Genomic DNA, 18,043 nt, shown 5'->3' with positions numbered 1-18,043 from the left:
TCTAAGAGCTTGACATTATCAGTACATAAGACCGGGTCCTTGATCTCATGGAACTTATATCCTAGTTGGGGATGACCCAGTCAACGAGTGAAATAGTTCCAAATTGTGGAAGAGTCCTATGCAGCATTCCTCTCTACTGTGTGAGAGAGGAATGGGTGGGTCAAATAGAATAAATCAAGAAGGCATGTCTAACTAGGTGACGTTTAAGCTGAGACATAAGGGATGAGAAAAGACTCAGTCATGAAAGGACTGAGGGGAGAGTGCAAAGTCCTTAAAACAAGAAGGAGCTGGCATGTTTAAGAGACTTACAGTCCATGGGGGCTGGAGCAGGAATGGGGGCGTTGGGAGCAATGAAGTGGGAGATCCCTGTGCTCCAGGGATGGCAAGGCGTTTGGAGTTTATTCTAACCTAAGAAGAAGGCTGAATAGAGTTAAAGCAGAGCAGTGAAAGACGGATCTAAGTTAAAATTTAAAGTATCATTCTTGCTTCAGTGTGGTGAAAGGCTTATTAGGGTATAGAGTGAAACCTGGCAGTCAAGGCAGGAGACGCTGGGGGCCTGGGCAAAGGGGGTCAGTGGAGATGGATGCTTTTCTGTTGTTCAGGTAGAGACTTTGTGACCTGCTGGCTGCTGTAGAGAAAAGTGAGGAAAAGGAAGGATCCCAAAGGAGGTTTCTAGCTTAAGCAACTGGGGGAAAGGCAGGGCCAATGAATGATTTGAGAAGACTAGAGCAGAAGCAGGTTTTGAGAAAGAGAAATGGGACAAGAAATCAAGAGTTAGATTTTGGCCCTGTTTAAAAAAAAAAAAAAGAGCAGGCATCCAAATGAAGAGGTTATTTAGGCAATTAGCTAATGAATCTGAATGAGGAGTCTGGCGTCTGGCTAGAGATTAAAATTACCTGCATATACATAATTTTTAGAGCCATTGGCCTGGAGGAGAAATATACACAGAGAAAAGAAGGCGCTTTGGGTCTGAGCACTGAGGAACCCTAACATTTATAATGTATAGGTCAGGCAGAGGAGAAGAATCCAGAGATAAGAGAAGAGACACTTGTCCCAAGTCACCCAGTTACTAAGGAGCTGAACTGTGATCACTGATGCAACATTTGGGAAAAGCCCTACAGAGTCTGGCACATGGAAAGCCCCTCCCCACAACCTGAATTACTGCAATAGCCTCTTCCACCTCCAAACTCCTTCTCAGGTATTCACGGCCAAACTTAACTGATTCATTCTTACTTCTCCAACCCATTTCTGGTACCATGCATTTTCCTAAATATTTATTGACAAAGAAACACTCTACAGCCTACAAAGTTGTAGATACTTGTAGGGTACTGTTTTAGGTAACAGTAACCACCCCCACTACAATGATGACGTAGGTGATGTTGGATCTGCCGGCAGTTTCTGGGTGTGGGCCGGGACCGTGTCTCGTGAAGTTGAAGAATGGAAACACAGACCAGGGAGAGGTAAAGTGCTAAAAAGAGGATAGTTTATTAGAGACAGGAGAAGAGGTTGCAGCTCTCGAGCGGGAAGGGGTCCCGAATGGGGGTGCCCAGTGACTGAGACAAAAGCTCTTACTTTTATACCTTCCCTTGTCTGCTTGGGAGAGGGGAGCTGTTTGAAGAAGGGAACTGGAGACTTCTAATGAAATTCGTCTACCAGGTTTGTTCTGGTAGAAGTTAGCAAAGGAACTTCTATCCTAAAGAAGTTAGCAAAGGAACCCACTCTTATCTATCAGATCTGCTCCGTTTGTCAGGCCAAAATGAGTTTTATGATTAACTTCAAGGCCTTGTTACATTGTGTCCTGGAACGAAGGAGTGATTTCAAACCTGAAGTTTTAGGATGTGGCGTCTTTTCTTTACTCCACCAGGGACCCCCCTAACTACCTAGCAATCATACTTAACTGATCTGTCTAAATGACACTCATTCGTTCAACAAACAATTGGGTACTTGCTGTGTGTCAGGCCCTGATCGAGTCCCTGAGGAGACTCCAGAGGACAGAACAGATTAAGTCCCAGCTCTCCTGGAGCTGACGTTGGGGAGAGGGGTCTCTCTATCCCACTTTTCTCATGGGCTCTCCCATGGGTCATATCCACTCCCACTTCCACAAATGTTCATTCTTCCTACCTTACTCTCTTTACTCCTCTTCACTTCCTCCATTTCCATAGAAGTCAGTCTAAAAATAGCATCTGTTATGTTCCCACATGTGAGCACTGATGCATCTAAATACAAACATCATCTTCTCACCTCCACTCCCTCCCACAGAAACACACGTTTACCTACAGAGATCCTGCTCCCTACAAACATCAGCATGGCAATCTACGCAGAGATAATCAGGTCTCCTCTTGGGCAAACTGATATAAACAGAAAAATCTAGAGAAACAGACCCTCAGAAGAGAAGGAGGTGAGAGCATGTGCTTTGCTGAGTAAAACAAAGGAGGGAATTTAAGGAGAATAATAGGTGTTGTAGAGAAAACAATGGTGATAGAGGAGATGGATGAGAGGATAAATGGTCAGCAAAACAACTTCAGGCAACCCAGTTGGAAGCTAAGCCCAGAAGGCCCACTAACGAGCTTTGGGAGGTGTTCTGTGCTCCTATGCCTAGCTCATTACCTACTGCCAAGACTGAGAGGCATCGATAGCCACATTTGGGGCTTTTCTCAGGAGCCCAGGCTCCTCTTGAAAGGAAGGTCAATGCCTTATCTCCAGCAAGTGCAGGCTATATCAGGGGAGTTTCACTGGCTGTGAACCTGTTTAACACTAAAGCCTTCTCCACCATGTAGATTAGGATAGTGAGCTCTGATGGAGCTACACAGACAATTCTCTCATATGCTTTCCTACAGCTAACAAACAACTTCCATGAGCACAACCAAAGCGGTCAAACAATGAATGACGACTTAACGCACACAAAGGATCAGTATTAAAGAACTGGTGAATTTCCTTGTATTCCAGCAGATGGAGCTACAGCCTGAAGGGGCTCAATATGCTCCCGTGGCCGATGCTCACCCCTCAACAAAACGAGTAACAAGAAGAGGTAGGGGGAAATAAAAGGAGAATTACAAAAACAAATAAGCAAACGAACAAAAAACAAAACAAAACCCCACACAAAAACTGGTTACTTGGTATAGAACTAGCCTGTGGTTGTACAAGTACCTGTACCAATGTCTGACCCATAATGGGCTCTCAATAGTGAACACATGTGACATAATCTGGTGACCAGATTGTAGCTCGAGCATTCTTAGAAGAGCAGTTTTCTCCTCTTCGTTCGGCTTTGTTTTTCTCTCTTGTCCCTTAGATTATTTGCATATGCACACCCTTTGGACACCCACTTCCCAACAAAATGTCATGGAAAAATTCTGTGAAACTTGACTGCAGGGTCAAACTAATGTCAAAGGGAGGTGACAGGAGAGGCATGTGATAAAAATAGCCGCACTGAGGTTCCCACCTGTTTCCCATGCTCTAAGGTTGGGCTCTAAACAGTGTTTCTCAAAGTGTTTCCCCAGTCATCTGCACCAGTGTTATCTCGGTTGTGTGTCAAAAGTTCCAATTTCCAGGCCACACCCCAAAGAATCTGATTTAGTGCTTCTGGGCTGGGGCACCCCAGGTATTTCCTGTGCACAACCAAGCTTGAGAATCTCTCTTGTAAAAGTAGGAGAGCTGACAATCCCTTTCCTCTAATGCTGAACTCTGAAGAGGGCTGAAAACTGGAAGTTTTCCTGACTCGTTTTGGGGGTAAAATCTGACCCCTGAAGTGCCATGCAGTTATGTATGACCCTTATTTATAGCACATAATTGGGAACATTCACACACTTCGTTGCAGAAATATTAAAGTGTTTGATGAGAAGGTGTTGCCCCAACTTCACTGAAGGTGTCTTGTGGTATATGCCTTTCTGAAACCCAAGTACTTTCTGAATTCAGAAACACCGGTATACCAGTATAACCTTAAGGGTTTCGGATAAGGGGCAACTGTCCTGTGTTCTCATGTTTCATCATTAGGTTGTGTTTGAAGCAGTAACATTTGGGTTTAACAAGGATAAGAAAGCATAATAGAAAGCTGACTGGATTGGGAGCTGGGAGATTTCATGTTTTTCGGCCTCAATTCTCTCTCCTGGAAATGATGGAGGGGATGACATTTAAGGTCTTCTGACTCTAAAATGTTGATTTTTGCACCTTCTTGCTCTCTTAAGAAATGTTGGGGCATTACTGCCACAAAAACTGGATTGTGGCATCTTGTTATTTTCATTAAAACAATGTATAAAGACAAAAACCTTTCTCTGTCTTTTGGGTTTCTGAATACATTCTTGACTGACATTTCTCTCAGTGATGTAAAAGTGCATTTACCCGAATTCTGTAGACATTTTGGTACATTATTACACTCAGAAAAAATTACTAGGAAACTACTAGAATATTAGTAGAGTATCTGGAGTAGTCATGAACTCCAGAGAGTGCAATGGAGTATTGTGGAAGAAAATATTATTTATATTACTTATAGAAGAGAAGTAAAGAGTTTTCGAGCAAGACATCTAAGAAAGCCACTATTAACCAGTGGCTCTTGGAGCTTATTTTGTCCACTGGGCAGCAAGCTGTCTCTTAGCAGAATCCTAGTGATCCCTACATCCATGTCATTGGGGTCTTTCTGTAGCCCTCTATGCAAAATTTAACATTTATATCATCATCGTTAAGGCACTGTCAAATCTCGAAGCATGATTTTGAAAACTTAAAAACACATAAAACACAAAGTGAAGCAAAGCAACAAGTGCCAAGTTTGTTCCATTAGAAGCAATGTGTTATGGGTTGAATTGCATCCCCTTAAATATGTGTTGAAGTGCTAACCCCCACAGAACCTCAGAATGCGACCTTATTGAAAGATAGGTCTTCACAGAGGCAGTCAACTTAAATTGAGGTCATTGGGGTGGGCCCTAATCCAATATGACTGGTTTCCTTAACGAAAGGGAAATTTGTACACACACACACATATACAGGGAGAACACCAAGTGAACAACAAGATGGCTATCTACAAGTCGAGGAGAGAGGCCTAGAATAGATCCCTCCCTCTTAGGTCTCAGAAGGAACCAATCATGCCAACACTTTGATCTCAGACTTCTTGCCTTCAGGACAGTGCGACAATACATTTCTGTTGAAGCCACCAAATTTGTGGTGTTTTATTATGGCAACTCTAGCAAAATAATATGCAGTGTTAAGTTCAATGGCAGAGGGAAGTATCTATGAGCTCTGGAGTCTACATTTGAGCATTCATTTCACTTCTGGCTTCATTTATGCTCCATTCTTTGTTTTCCATTTGCTTCATTTTTCTAATTTTGCCTTTTAATTAAATTTTTTTTACCTTACTGTACTAGATGTATCTTTATAAACTGCCTGAAATTCTTTTTTATGTTTAGAAATAATATAAATTGGTATGTAACTATTAGCTTGCCTGAACACACAATTGGCATGAAACAATTAAGTAGCAAAATCCAGCTATCCTGTAACCACTGGGGAAGGGAATGTGAGAAAAAATAGGGTATAGTTTCCTAGAGCAAATGATGTCTGCACGCTGGGAAAGAATTCTTCAGGCAATACGTTACTGTAAAGTAGTGATTGAGGGCTTTCTTCAACCAGTCATGCCACAGAGCAGAGAGAGAGAGGGGGCAATCCCTTCCTGCCAAAGGACTATGGCAGAAGTTTTATGAAGTGTGTAAAGAAGTTAAGCAAAAAAAACAATCATTGACCGAACAACTGTTATGTAGCAAGCAGTCCGTTAGATGCTTGTTGTGCAACAGATCATTTAATCCTTGTAATAAACTTACAAGGAGATATTTCCATCTCCTTACTTAAAACCAAAGTATACGTAGCTCGAAAAGGTAAAGTAAGTTGTCTAAGGTGATTAATGAAATATTGAACTGAGATTTGATTCAGAGAAATCTGACTCAACTCCACAATACTTGCATCCCTCCAAATTGCCCCCTTAATGTTCATACCGTGTTTGGCTCTCTTAAATACAAATCAGGCTGATCAATACCTGTAGAAATATAGTTGATGAAGGGTCTTACCTTAAACTGGACATTTAGAAATTTTAGACAGGGAGACTACAAGTGTCTGTGTTTAGTATAAAAGCATATAAAGAATATGTAAAGGAGTGATTATACCTTTTTAGACCAATATGGTTTACAAACACGCGTGAGCCATAGAAGAGGATTAGGAAAAATATTTGGAATCATAGCAGTGAAAACACAGTAATTCTAGACTATGTTTTTCAGCAATTCCTTAGTGAGAAGGGATTGGAAGTTACTATCAGAACCACTCTCTTCATTGATTTTAGATGTTATATTTTAATCATTGGGAAGTAGATTGTGGCAGAAATTAGCAGTTGCCCTCCAATACCCATTCTCTCCTTTTAAAAAGGGTTCATGGTCACCCAGCTAACGTTTTTTTATTGTACAGCCTTCCTTGCAGATATGTATAGCCATGGACTCAGCTCTGGCTAGTAGACTATGAGCAGAGGTGCTGTGTGCCACTGCTGGCTGTCTTCTTAGATGGGGGGGGGGGTGCCTTCCTGTGCCCTGTGGTCCTTCCTTTGTCTGGGAAGGAGGTGTGGTGATGGAAAGGAGCCGGAGAGGAGTTGAATCAGCCATTGTGGACCTTCACATGGAAACCAGTTTTTGAGGTGAAAGAGCAACAGAAAGAAGAGCCTCAAGATTGGGGGGCCACCTTACTAACCTGGATTGTCAAGCTGCACTTTTACAATGGAGAGACAAAAAAAGTCTCTGTTTTTAAAGCCACTGTTATTCTGAGTCTCAATGTTACTGCAGCCAAACTAATCTAATATTCTACAGCAAATAAGCTATCTTCTAATAATTAAACAGAACACTCCATTCTCCAAATTTTCTGAATATGAATGTAGTGAAAATTCTCCTGAAAGAAGAATTATCCACCATATTTCAGTATCCCTTTTGTGGCCCAGTTGCTTCCAAAAAAGAGAGTTCTTTAAATACAAGTGCCCCTTGATTTATGATGACATGATGTCTTGATAAACCCATCATAAGTTGAAAATCTCGTTAGGTTGAAAATGCACTTACGACACATAACCTACCTAACATCATAACTTAACCTAGCCTACCACAAACATGCTCAGAACACTTACATTAGCCTCCAGCTGAGCAAAATCATCTCACACAATGAATACACTACAGAGCATCGGTTATTTAGCCTTGTGATCGTGTGTCTGACTGGAGGCTGAGCTCGCTGCCCAACATCCAACAGAGTATCGTGCCACATATTGCTAGCTCAGGAAAAGACCAAAAATCAAAATTCGAAGTACAATTTGTACGAATGTTATCACTTTCACACCATTGTAAAGTTGAAAAATCTTAAGTCAAACCATCGTTAAGTCAGGGACTGCTTGTATTGGCGGCACTTCATTTCTTTGGTTCCTGTAATCTCTTCGAGAAAAGTCTCCCAAGGGGATTCTAGCTTCTCATGTTCTGTTCGGCTCATCTGAATTGGGTCTGGAAACCCTGGCTCATTTCTTTCCAGTGCTGGATAGGAGCAACTGTGAAAGTGAAGGCACTGTGAGGACGATCTGATATTTATTGGTGATTTTGTTTAAGCCCAAAAAGTGACTAGAAGTTTCTGCCATGATCGGATCTATGAGCTTTTTGAAACCTGGGCAGGGTGTTGGATCAAGGGTTTCTCAGACTTGCCTGAGGTTTCTAGAAATAGTATGTTAGCAGCTTCTGGAAGAGATGGGGGAGGACGTGTTATAATCAGAATTCCCCTGTAATCCCCTTTTCTAAAATAGGGTTTAGGGAAGATGTGGGAGGAGCCCCCCTAAACCACTAAGAAGTCTCAGTTGTAAACATGACTTATTAATGAGCATATGGGGTCAACAGCTTCAAGTTCTATAATACATTTCAAAGAAGAGAAAAAGTTAAAGGGCACCTTATTTCTAGCCATATTCTAACAGGCTATTGTGCTCAGCAAAACCACTAAGAAAGTCATTACAGAGTTTAAAGCAGAGTTAGTTTTAGAGAGGATCAGAAATTGCATAGAAGCCTATTGAATTCTTTGTCTTCACTTTGTATATGCCACAATAGAACACAAGGGGCCAGACTGACATAAGGGAGGCTAGAGCTCTGTCGGTGGGGTGGGGAAAGCAAGGACATCACCTAGGCACATTAGCTAGTGCCAAAAAGATGGACCAGATCTTGGCAAAATATCCCCCTGGAAATGGAGATATTAGAGTTATGGGTTTTTGTCTTGTTTTGCATTAGGGAAGAAGAAGAAAAAAGTGGGAAGGGGAAAATCAGGGGCTCATTAAATAAGAAAAGGTCAGTAAAGACTATTGGGAAGGGATTATATTGTACAGAGAGATAGAATCATATATTCCATTATTCTTTTGCCTAATATGAGATGTCTGTTCATCAAATTGAGAAAGCACGTGGTACTATGGTTGAATATTCAAATAATGTCATCATATAATATCTCCAAGTCCTAGGCAGATCTTAGGTGAAGAAAATTAAACATCTAAGGTCCTCGTCTTAGACAATAAAATCCTAAGCAGATAACAGTGACCTAGATTGAAGAAAGCTATAATGCTATAAACGATAAAGTTGATTTTTAGACTACAATATTGTTTTCAGCGTTCTTGCTATGCTATCACTCTAAAGAAATTTCTGCTGCCTGGGACTAGTATTGAGTTAAGTTACAATTCAGAAATACATGGGTTAAGAAATTTTCTCTAGAAGGAAAACAAGTTCTGTAAGATGAAGCCTATTTTAATAGACAGTTATAAGCATCCTAAGAAAACCTCTACATATTTTTTTTGGTAGGGTGTTACTGGTAGAAAAATGGATATTCTGGAACAAATTCATGTGAACAAGTCCCACATGTGGTTTCAAGACAAAAATCCCTTCTTTACTTAGAGCATAAGAAAAGCACTGTAATTCTCTGAGCTTTTCTTTTCCCTTGGACTGCCTGAGGTCCTTTGCTTATTGGCACGAGGCAATGTTGATATGAATTAGTCTCCAGACTGAGGTCGATACACAGCCTGGCTGACCAGCTTCTTATTTGGCACAGGAAGTTCTTCTCTTGTCTCAGGCAAAATACTAAGGAAGTGCCCAAGGCCGGAATTATTTGAAATAAGGGGAATGTTGGTGCCTCTGCCTCATAACTCAAAGTAATGAAACACAATATTAAAAACTGAGAGGCAAAAATAGGAAAAGTTGAATGATGTGGTAACCCAGACAGGACTTGACAAAAACAGTATTTGGAAACAGATGGCATAAAAGATTAAAAATATCTGGCACAAACGGGATTAATTAAGAATGGCAGGGGCCAGCTGAATGAGGAACACGTGGGCGGATATGGATTTCAGCTTGGGTTATACAGCTAAGGGAGCCCAAGGTGTTTCAGACCATATAAATGAGCCGTACCTTAGAAATATGTACTGTATTCTACATCCAGATCTCAGGGGGTGTTCACACCTCACCGGGAATATTTGTAAAGGTAAACTTATGTTTAGCTTTGTGATGGTCTTTACTATGACTTTCCTAAGAAGAAAATAAAAGTATGTAAAACAGGATTGCCATATATATTTGAATATGATTCAAGAGCGTTCAAATACATCTACTTTTAAAATAGAAATGAATTATTATCTAAAAAGTTGTTGATATTCTTTTGCATTAAAAATCATAAAAATCTCTTCAATCTACCAACTCAAGAAGAATGGATTGCAGAGAAAGCAAGGCCCTCAAGATTTAAGAGACTATAAAATAATGGAGCAATTTTGCCAGGAGCCCTTTTCTCTTGACGCTGTTGACGTGTATGTATTCTGTGAATGGTAAATACTGACCCAGAGCATGAACAGGCACCGGGTAAATGTCAGTGGTTTTTATGAGACAGGAGGTTTTGCACAAAAACTTGAAGTTTTTATTAAAACAAAAAAGGGAAATATTAAATTCTAAGCCCAACCTGTTCAACTTAGTGTTTTAATATCCTTTTCTTTAACATTTTTGTTTATTAAAACTCTAAATAGGAAATCCTCCACCGTAGCCCCGGGGTCTGGCTCTGTCATGGACTCAGCATGGGATTCTGGTTTCCAGAGTTAGCTTTTCTAAACTTCTGATTGACTTTTCTGTAAGATGATTTAGTTTTTGAGGATCAAATCAGATCGTATTTATGAAAGCACACTGAAACAGTGAGTCATTATACAAATGAAGTGTATTATTTTATAAAATTGTAATTGTTTGCTGGGATGAATTGGGTTTTCTGTTTTACTAAAACACAAAGGGATAAAGAAAAACAAATTTGTCTCTTCTAATTGACTTATAAAGAGCTCTCCTATAGGTCAAATGATTTAAACCTAGCTTAGCAATTATCTTTTTTTTTTCTTTTTCCTGAGGTAAGACTTTGTGCAAAGTCATCGCTGACAGTTTCCTGTCCTTGCTGCTAACTACAGTTGCAATTTGATTAAGAGCCTGATCCTTGAAAATAATCCCTTCCTGAAAAAAAGCATCATAAAGTATGGCTATTTAAAAAAACATTTTTTGTTTCATCTAGATAATAAAAGGGAACACTCATATTCCTACATATCTTTTAATGGAAAGTATCTAAATGCTTCAAGTCAAATGTTTAAAAGACAGAGAGAATGAAATAAAATATTTAGACTATATGTGATAGATCAAGGAGTAAGTTAATTTATAAAAGAGATGATTAAGTTAAAAAAAAGACAATCCAAAATAAAAGTGGCCAAATAATATAAACAGGTAATTTCTAGAAGTAAAAATGCAAATGATTAATACCCATATGAAATAAAAAAGACCAATGAAGTATATTTGCTTCTGACAAATAGTCCACAATTAAAAAGATGAATAACGTGCAATGTTAATAAAAATACGGGGAAATAAGCATACTCATATATTACTAGTTGGAAGTACAAATTACTGCAATCTTTTTGGAAAAAAAAAAATGGATCACAGTTACTAATTCTAAATACTAGTACCAGAAAGGATGGTTGCCTACCTTCATTCACTTATTCATGAAGCAAATATTTATTGTGTGCCTACCCTATGCCAGGACTGCAGAAATGAATAAGAGAGAAATAAATTTCTGCTCTTACGGTGTTCACAGTTTATTGGGAGACAGACAGTAGGCATAATAATTAAATCAATTGCATAGTATATAAAGAAGTGATATGTACTTTGGAAAAAAGCCCAGCAAAGTAAGGAAAATCTACAATATTGAGATGGGAATGTAAGCTACAGTTTTAAATAGAGTGTCGGTATAAGTTTGGATGAGAAAATGACACTGAGCAAAGACTTGAAAGAAGTGAGGGAGTGACTATTAGCCTGTTTATAGGGGAAGAAAGTTCTAGGCATAAGAAAGAGTCAATATAAATATAAATAGATAAAGTAGTTATTGAATATAAATATAAAAAGCCAAATTCGTAAAAACAAAAAGTAAAATGGTGTTACCAGGGGTTGGGGGTGGGGGGGAGAGTCGGGGAAATAAGAGATGTTTAGGGGTACAAACTTGAGATTAGTAGATAAATAAGTCCTGGAGATTTAATACAGAGTATAGTGATCATAGATAATATTATAAACATCAAACTTGCTAAGTTTAATGTTTATAATACTATATAATCCCCACCTCAAAAAAGAAATGATAATTGTGTGACCTGATAGAGGTGCTAAGTCACCCTACAATGGCCATCATACTGCAATATATATGTGTACTAGATCAACATGGTGTACATTTTAAACTTACACAATGTTATATATCAAATATATTTCAATAACAAAAAAGAAAAGTTGATAAAAGAAGTATAGATGGAGATTGCGCCTTTCTCTCCCAAGGTTTGTAGTGTCCTTTCTACTGAATTTATTCATTCATATAATCAATTCATGGGACATATGTCCATAACATCTGGGAGGGTGTGTTGACCTGTCAGTTATCAGAAGGGTAGTCTTACTTTTGGTCTGTCATGCATTCTCACAGAGTCCAGAGATTTTCGCAAATGATTTATTTTTTTCCATAAAATCACCCCGGAGTCCACACAGGTTCACTTGGAATGACAGCAGTTTGAGTGGCATCAATGAATCCCCTTCTCTGGTGTCCTTCCCTTGTTTCCTTGGTACTTTTTCTTCTCCTCTGCCTGCCCTCAGAATCCTCCCTAGGCAGCTGCTGAGCCCAGAGATTTTGCTCACTTCTGGAGCAAGCCCTAGGTCCTTCGTTTTTTTCAGTGAGGAACATTTACAAGGCCAACAAACTATCTCTTGCAAATGTGACCTTCTTTCATGGCATCCATGTTGTTCCATTAATTTTGCTAACAAAACAGTCACTTTATTCTGTCTAATCGGAAGAGACCTGTCTCATAAAATAGTGGGAACGTATCATAGTGAATTTTCTTTGCACTCTTTTTATTAGCTCTTCTGACATTATCTCACACTTTAAAAGTTTTCTTTAAAATTTGTTTCTTTATAAAAAGGTTTTTGAAGTATAACATACTTCTAAGTGTAGAGTTTAATGGAGTTTAAAGTATGGATGCATCCATTTAACTACCACCCTGAATACCGTGTTTCCCCGAAAATAAGACCTAGCTGGACAATCAGCTGTAATGTGTCTTTTGGAGCAAAAATTAATATAAGACCTGGTCTCATGTTATATTATATTATATAAGGCCTGGTCTTATATTATAGCAAAATGAGACGGGGTCTTATATTAATTTTTGCTCCAAAAGACACATTAAATCTGATGGTCCAGCTAGGTCTTATTTTTGTGGAAACACGATATAAGATCTGGCCTTATTTTACTATAATATAAGATGGGGTCTTAATATAATATAATATAACATAACATAACATAACATAACATAACATAACATAACATAATATAATATAATATAATATAATACCGAGTCTTATTTTACTATAATATAAGACCAGGTCTTATATAATGTAATATAATATAATATAATATAATATAATATAATATAATATAATATAATATAATATAATATAATATAATATAATATAATATAGACTGGGTCTTATATTAACTTTTGCTCCAAAAGATGCATTAGAGCTGATTGTCCTGCTAGGTCTTATTTTTGGGGAAACATGGTAAGATGTGGAAGATTTCCATCACCCTAGAAGTGTCTCTATACCTCCTTCCGTTCTATTCTAACTTCTGTCACCATATATTAGTTTTGGATTGTTCTTGGACTTTATACAAATGGAATCATTTTGTAGATATTCTCTTGTGTTTGCTTTCTTTCACTCAACATTAAGTGTGTGAGATACTCGTACATCCATGTTGTATTGTAGGTAGTAATAGTTTTTTTTTCTTTTTTATTATTTTGTAGCATTCTATTGTAAAAATATACCAACATTTATTTGTTTTATTATTGGTAGACACATGGGTGGGTTTCAGATTTTGGCAGTTGTGTGTGAAATAGCTATAAATGTTCATGCACATGTCCTTTTGTGAATATGTGCTTTTTTTCTTCTTAGGCAGGGGTGCAACATACGTTTTCTGTAAAGGCCACATAGTAAATGGTTTAGGATTTGCAGGTCATAGTGTCTTTGTCACAGTTAGTCAATTATGCTGTTGTAGTGCAAAAACAGCTTATACAATACATAACCAATTAGATGTGGCTGTGTTCAACAAAACTTTATTTATAAAGGCCAGATCTGGCCTGCACACCATCGTCTGTTGAACCTTGCTCTGGTTTCAGGTATATACTTAGGATTGGAAATGCTTGGTGCTAGGACAGGGGTGTGTTAATTATGGGTTACCATTTTCCAAAGGCGAGGTACCAATTTATACTCTTACCAGCAATGGATGAGAATTCTACGTCTTTACCAACATTTCCCAAATACCTTTAAATTCCTGAAAACATATTTGTACATTTTCTCTCACTTGTATATTAGTATCATTATAGCTATAATCATTCTATTATAACCATAGACGTTATCTAGCTTTTTGTTCTCCAAGAATTATTATAGTAACTACCTATCATTAATGCCTCAAATCCTTGCAAAGAAATATCAGTGATACCTCAGTCTGTGCTTTACTGCCCTTTCAATGTGATGAAAGAGAAGAAGAGCATAGTATTGGCAGTTGGGAAACCTAAACTGAGCTGTGCTATGACTTCAATAGATTTGCCGCTGGGCTTCACTTTCCTAATCTGTACAATTGGGCTAATAATTGTCTTAGCTATTCCTCTGGGGTTTTATAATGGATGAATACAATTAATGATAGGAAAATTATTGCAATATAGTAAGTGAAAAAAATTATGTCATAAAACAGTAAGTCTAGCATGATGTGAACTAGAGAAGTGAGGGGGAGCAATGTGTGTTTTCAGGCATAGAAAAGAATCCCAGAAGAATATTTCCCAAAATGTTTAGAGTGACCATTACAGGGAGATGACCTATATTGATAATTTTATTTCCTTCTTGATGTTTTTCAATATTTTCCAAAATTTCCAAAGTAAACCTAAATTACCCACATAATGAAGAGAAAGAGTTAATTTTTAAAAGTATGCAGTACGGACTGAGAGGTTCCATCTGCTCCCCCTTGAGGGGTGGCCCCTCACTTCTAATGTGTTTCTCTAGCCTTGGCTGAATAAATAAGAAATTCAATCTAACAACGACAGAAATACACTACACAGCACATTAAAAAGTAAGGAGTTATAATGATGGACATTAATAAGCAGTGGGAGGCCTCCGTTTTGAGTTATGTAAAATGGGATTTTAATTCTTTCTCTTATCACTTAGGGGCTTTTGAGATACTGTATCATGTCAGGGCTTAGCAGTGAAAATAAATGAAGAAGAAAAACTGTTTCAACAGTTGCCTGCAAGGTATATGGGAAAGAGCTGTAAATTCCTCTCAAATTTGTTGTAAACCTAAAATTGCTCTCAAAAAAAAAAAAAAAAAAAAAAAAATCTTAACAAAATTTGCCTGAAGTATGTAAGGGAAGTAGTTTGCTTTGATGGGGATTCTGTGCTCATCCACTGTCGCTCACAGGCCACACAGAGGAGGAAAGTGTAAGGAGCTTTGCTGTAGGTGGCAGGGGCCTGTCTTTAAACCAGTGTCTGCAGATGTTGTCTCGAACATCAAGAATGCAGAAATGTCCCGGGCAGGTTATTTGACACCCTAAATATAGCCCAACTCAAATTGAACATGGAAATGAACTTTGAGGGAGATTGTAAAGCATGTGGACAGGCTTGGCTTTCTTTATAAAGTGACTGTTATTGCTCCTGTATTTAACATTTACAAAAAGAAACTGCTATGTTTCTCCTTCAGGCCATGTTAAAGGTTAGAAACATGTACGAAGTTTATTTTCCAAAATATAAGTCTTTTAAAAATCATTTAATGCAAATACAAGCGGTTTCATGGAGAAGTATTGGCTAAAGTCCAGAAACTAGTACAGAGCTGAAATGAGGGTTGAAAAGAATGGCTTCAAAGGGACCATTCGTTTTAAGTGGGAACCATACCAGCATGCGGGATTTGCCTCCCACAGGAGGCAGCCCCTGGGCACCAGGTGTCACGTTTAACTGATAGCACTTGTTACTGACCCTCTGGTGACAGGAAGGAAGAGGAGTGACTGTGGCATTCACTGAAGGACGTGCTTGTCCTATCACTGGCACGAACGTTGAATTCTTAGATGGCTCGACCACTGAGTTGTGTGGTGAAAGAGGGGATTTCCACTGTTAAAAATAGTATGACTTCAGTTAGATTTAAGATTACCTTTTTGGGAAGTTTGTTATATTTAGAAGCAGTTTTCTCTCTCTGTCTCTCCTGTTTTTCTCTCTCTCTTTTACCCCCTAATGGTTTTTAAAGTCCATTTGCAATATGGCACAAGTCCTCAAAATTTATATGGCCCAATTCTTCTGCCGGGGTTCCATTTGAAATCAAGATGTTTTCTTAAAATGTATGAAACAACCATTGCATGGACAAAAATGTGTTTTCATCAAAATGCTGAAAGTGGTGAAATGATAAGGGACTTTTTTTCTTCTTTAGGCTTCTCTGTACTTTTCAAATTTTCTATATTGTGGTTTACACCAAGGAGATGTCCCAGATCTGGGCAGTGGTTTCTCAGGGGGGCTCTTACTTGTGAAGCTGTGCTCTGGTTACACTGTTCTGGGAGATGTGAAGTCTCAGTCTGGAGCCAGCAAGCCACAGGAATCTCCGTGTAACCTAGAATATCAGTTACACGTAATGCAAAAATAGTACCAAGAAAAAATAAATTCTATCATGAGCATTTTCTCTTAAAAAGTAAAATCAAACTTATTTTTAAAAAGAAAAAAAAAGTAGAAAAAAAAATCCCTTTAAAATGCAATAGCCCCATAAGGAAATGTATGTTTTCAAAGATGAGCTTTGCATGGCAGCTCAGATGATAGTTCACGTCTAGTTCAGCAGAAATTACTTGGTGTGCTGTGGTTACCCTGCAAGGTGAGGGCCAGAGAGATCATGTATTGCTGTGGATTTAATTTCAGATATGAGAAGCCCATGGTTGTCCCAATCCAGTTTCCATTTTATTTCCTATCCTCCCTGCAAACGCCTTTCTGTACTACTGTCATGTGCTGTGCCTCTCAGCAACCCCAGCGTGGAGCTGATGGGACAAGATCAGGACTGAGGTAGGAAGCTCCTCCTCACTGGACCCTGAAAGATTCATAGCAGCTGATTCGTTGCCTCCATTTACAAAGGGGAAGGAAGATACAGAAATCCCGCTTACCTCCTGTCCTCTATCATGCAGCAGTGACACCAAATTCACGGGTTGGTGGGTAAGAGTTTTCCACCAAATATTTTAAAATGTCTCCTTTACTTGAGCACCATCAACTTGCACCATCAACAGTTTTCTTTCAGTGGACTCATAATCTGGGTACCTACTTCCAGTGGGGAGTTTCTGCAGAATGTTTTATAACACGTCTTGTGGTACTTTTTTCCTAACTTATTAATCATTTGCAGAATAAGCAGGAACCTTTCCGGACGGCAGACTTTTTAGGTAAACTTCAGACTACCATCTTCTATGGATGGAATTTGGGAACCATCACTAGCAATGCAGCTACTGAACCTGCCAACCTCTAATGAGAGTTGGGCGTTTCAGGCAACTCTTAGGCTTTAGATTCCTCTCACCTCGTGAACATTTCCTTTCCTCTATTCTATCCTTTCCAAGCACATTCCAAGAGATTGACAAGTTAGTCTATTCATGAGCTTCTGGGAGTGAGAGGAAGGGAATTTAGGAGTGTTTGAACAATGCCTTGTAAATCTGCTGCTTTCTGTTGACTCTAATGGTGATCACAGCAGCTCACACAGCAGAAGGAAAGCTGGCATGTCAGAATAAAGAGAGGTTTGGGATGTTGGAGGACGTCTCTTTGCCAGGCTGGTCCTGCAAAGGTGAGTGGCACCCAGAACTACACATGAAAGAAAACAAGAACTATAAAGTTCTCAGGTGATTTTTTTATCTGAACCCGGGACCCCACCCCACCCCTTTTATCCCCAGCCCAACTACTTTATCCTGAGCCAGGACATACTTTATTGGTACCAGTGGAGATTGTGAGGATACGTGACATAATGAGTGTGAAGCTCTTGGCTCTGTGCCTGACACATGCCTGAGAAGCATGGGTTGCTGCTATGAAGCACATGAGCAGAGCATGGAATCACAGATGAAGGAAGGAGAGGAACACATTGGAGACTTTTGAGGATGCTGTGGCTTAGGAAAATCCTCACCAGAAGTAGGTGCCCAGACTATGAAGCAATCAGTATAATAAAAAATATATATATCAGAAATAGATCCCAAAGCTCAGTGGCCTATATTCAATAATGGATCCTAGCTTCATTGAAAATTTTTATATTTTACTTCTCATGGATCTTTTGCACATACATATTTTTTACATATTGCATTAAAATTACTATCTTGACTGAGGTTTGCACCCCCTTAAATTTTGTAGTCAGGGTGAGTGCTTCACTTGTCTGACCTTAGTCTCAGCCCTGCCCAAAACAAGACTGAAGACTTGTTTAGTCCTAAAAGTCAATTCTATAACACAAA

The 18,043-nt window shown here is 38.8% G+C and overlaps 1 long non-coding RNA gene across 1 annotated transcript in view; it reads right to left on the bottom strand.

The window, feature by feature from the left end:
- Positions 1-18,043, bottom strand: part of LOC141571905 (uncharacterized) — a 43,587-nt gene that overhangs the window by 10,938 nt on the left and 14,606 nt on the right. The window contains exon 2 of the long non-coding RNA XR_012496954.1: positions 16,106-16,191. This is a non-coding gene — a long non-coding RNA (uncharacterized LOC141571905). The remainder of the gene's footprint in view (positions 1-16,105; positions 16,192-18,043) is intronic.

This window comes from Rhinolophus sinicus, linkage group LG05 (assembly GCF_036562045.2).
Source record: "Rhinolophus sinicus isolate RSC01 linkage group LG05, ASM3656204v1, whole genome shotgun sequence".
Lineage (NCBI taxonomy): Eukaryota > Metazoa > Chordata > Mammalia > Chiroptera > Rhinolophidae > Rhinolophus > Rhinolophus sinicus.
Note: the sequence above shows the minus strand (reverse complement) of the source record. Positions and strands in the feature narration are given on the sequence as shown.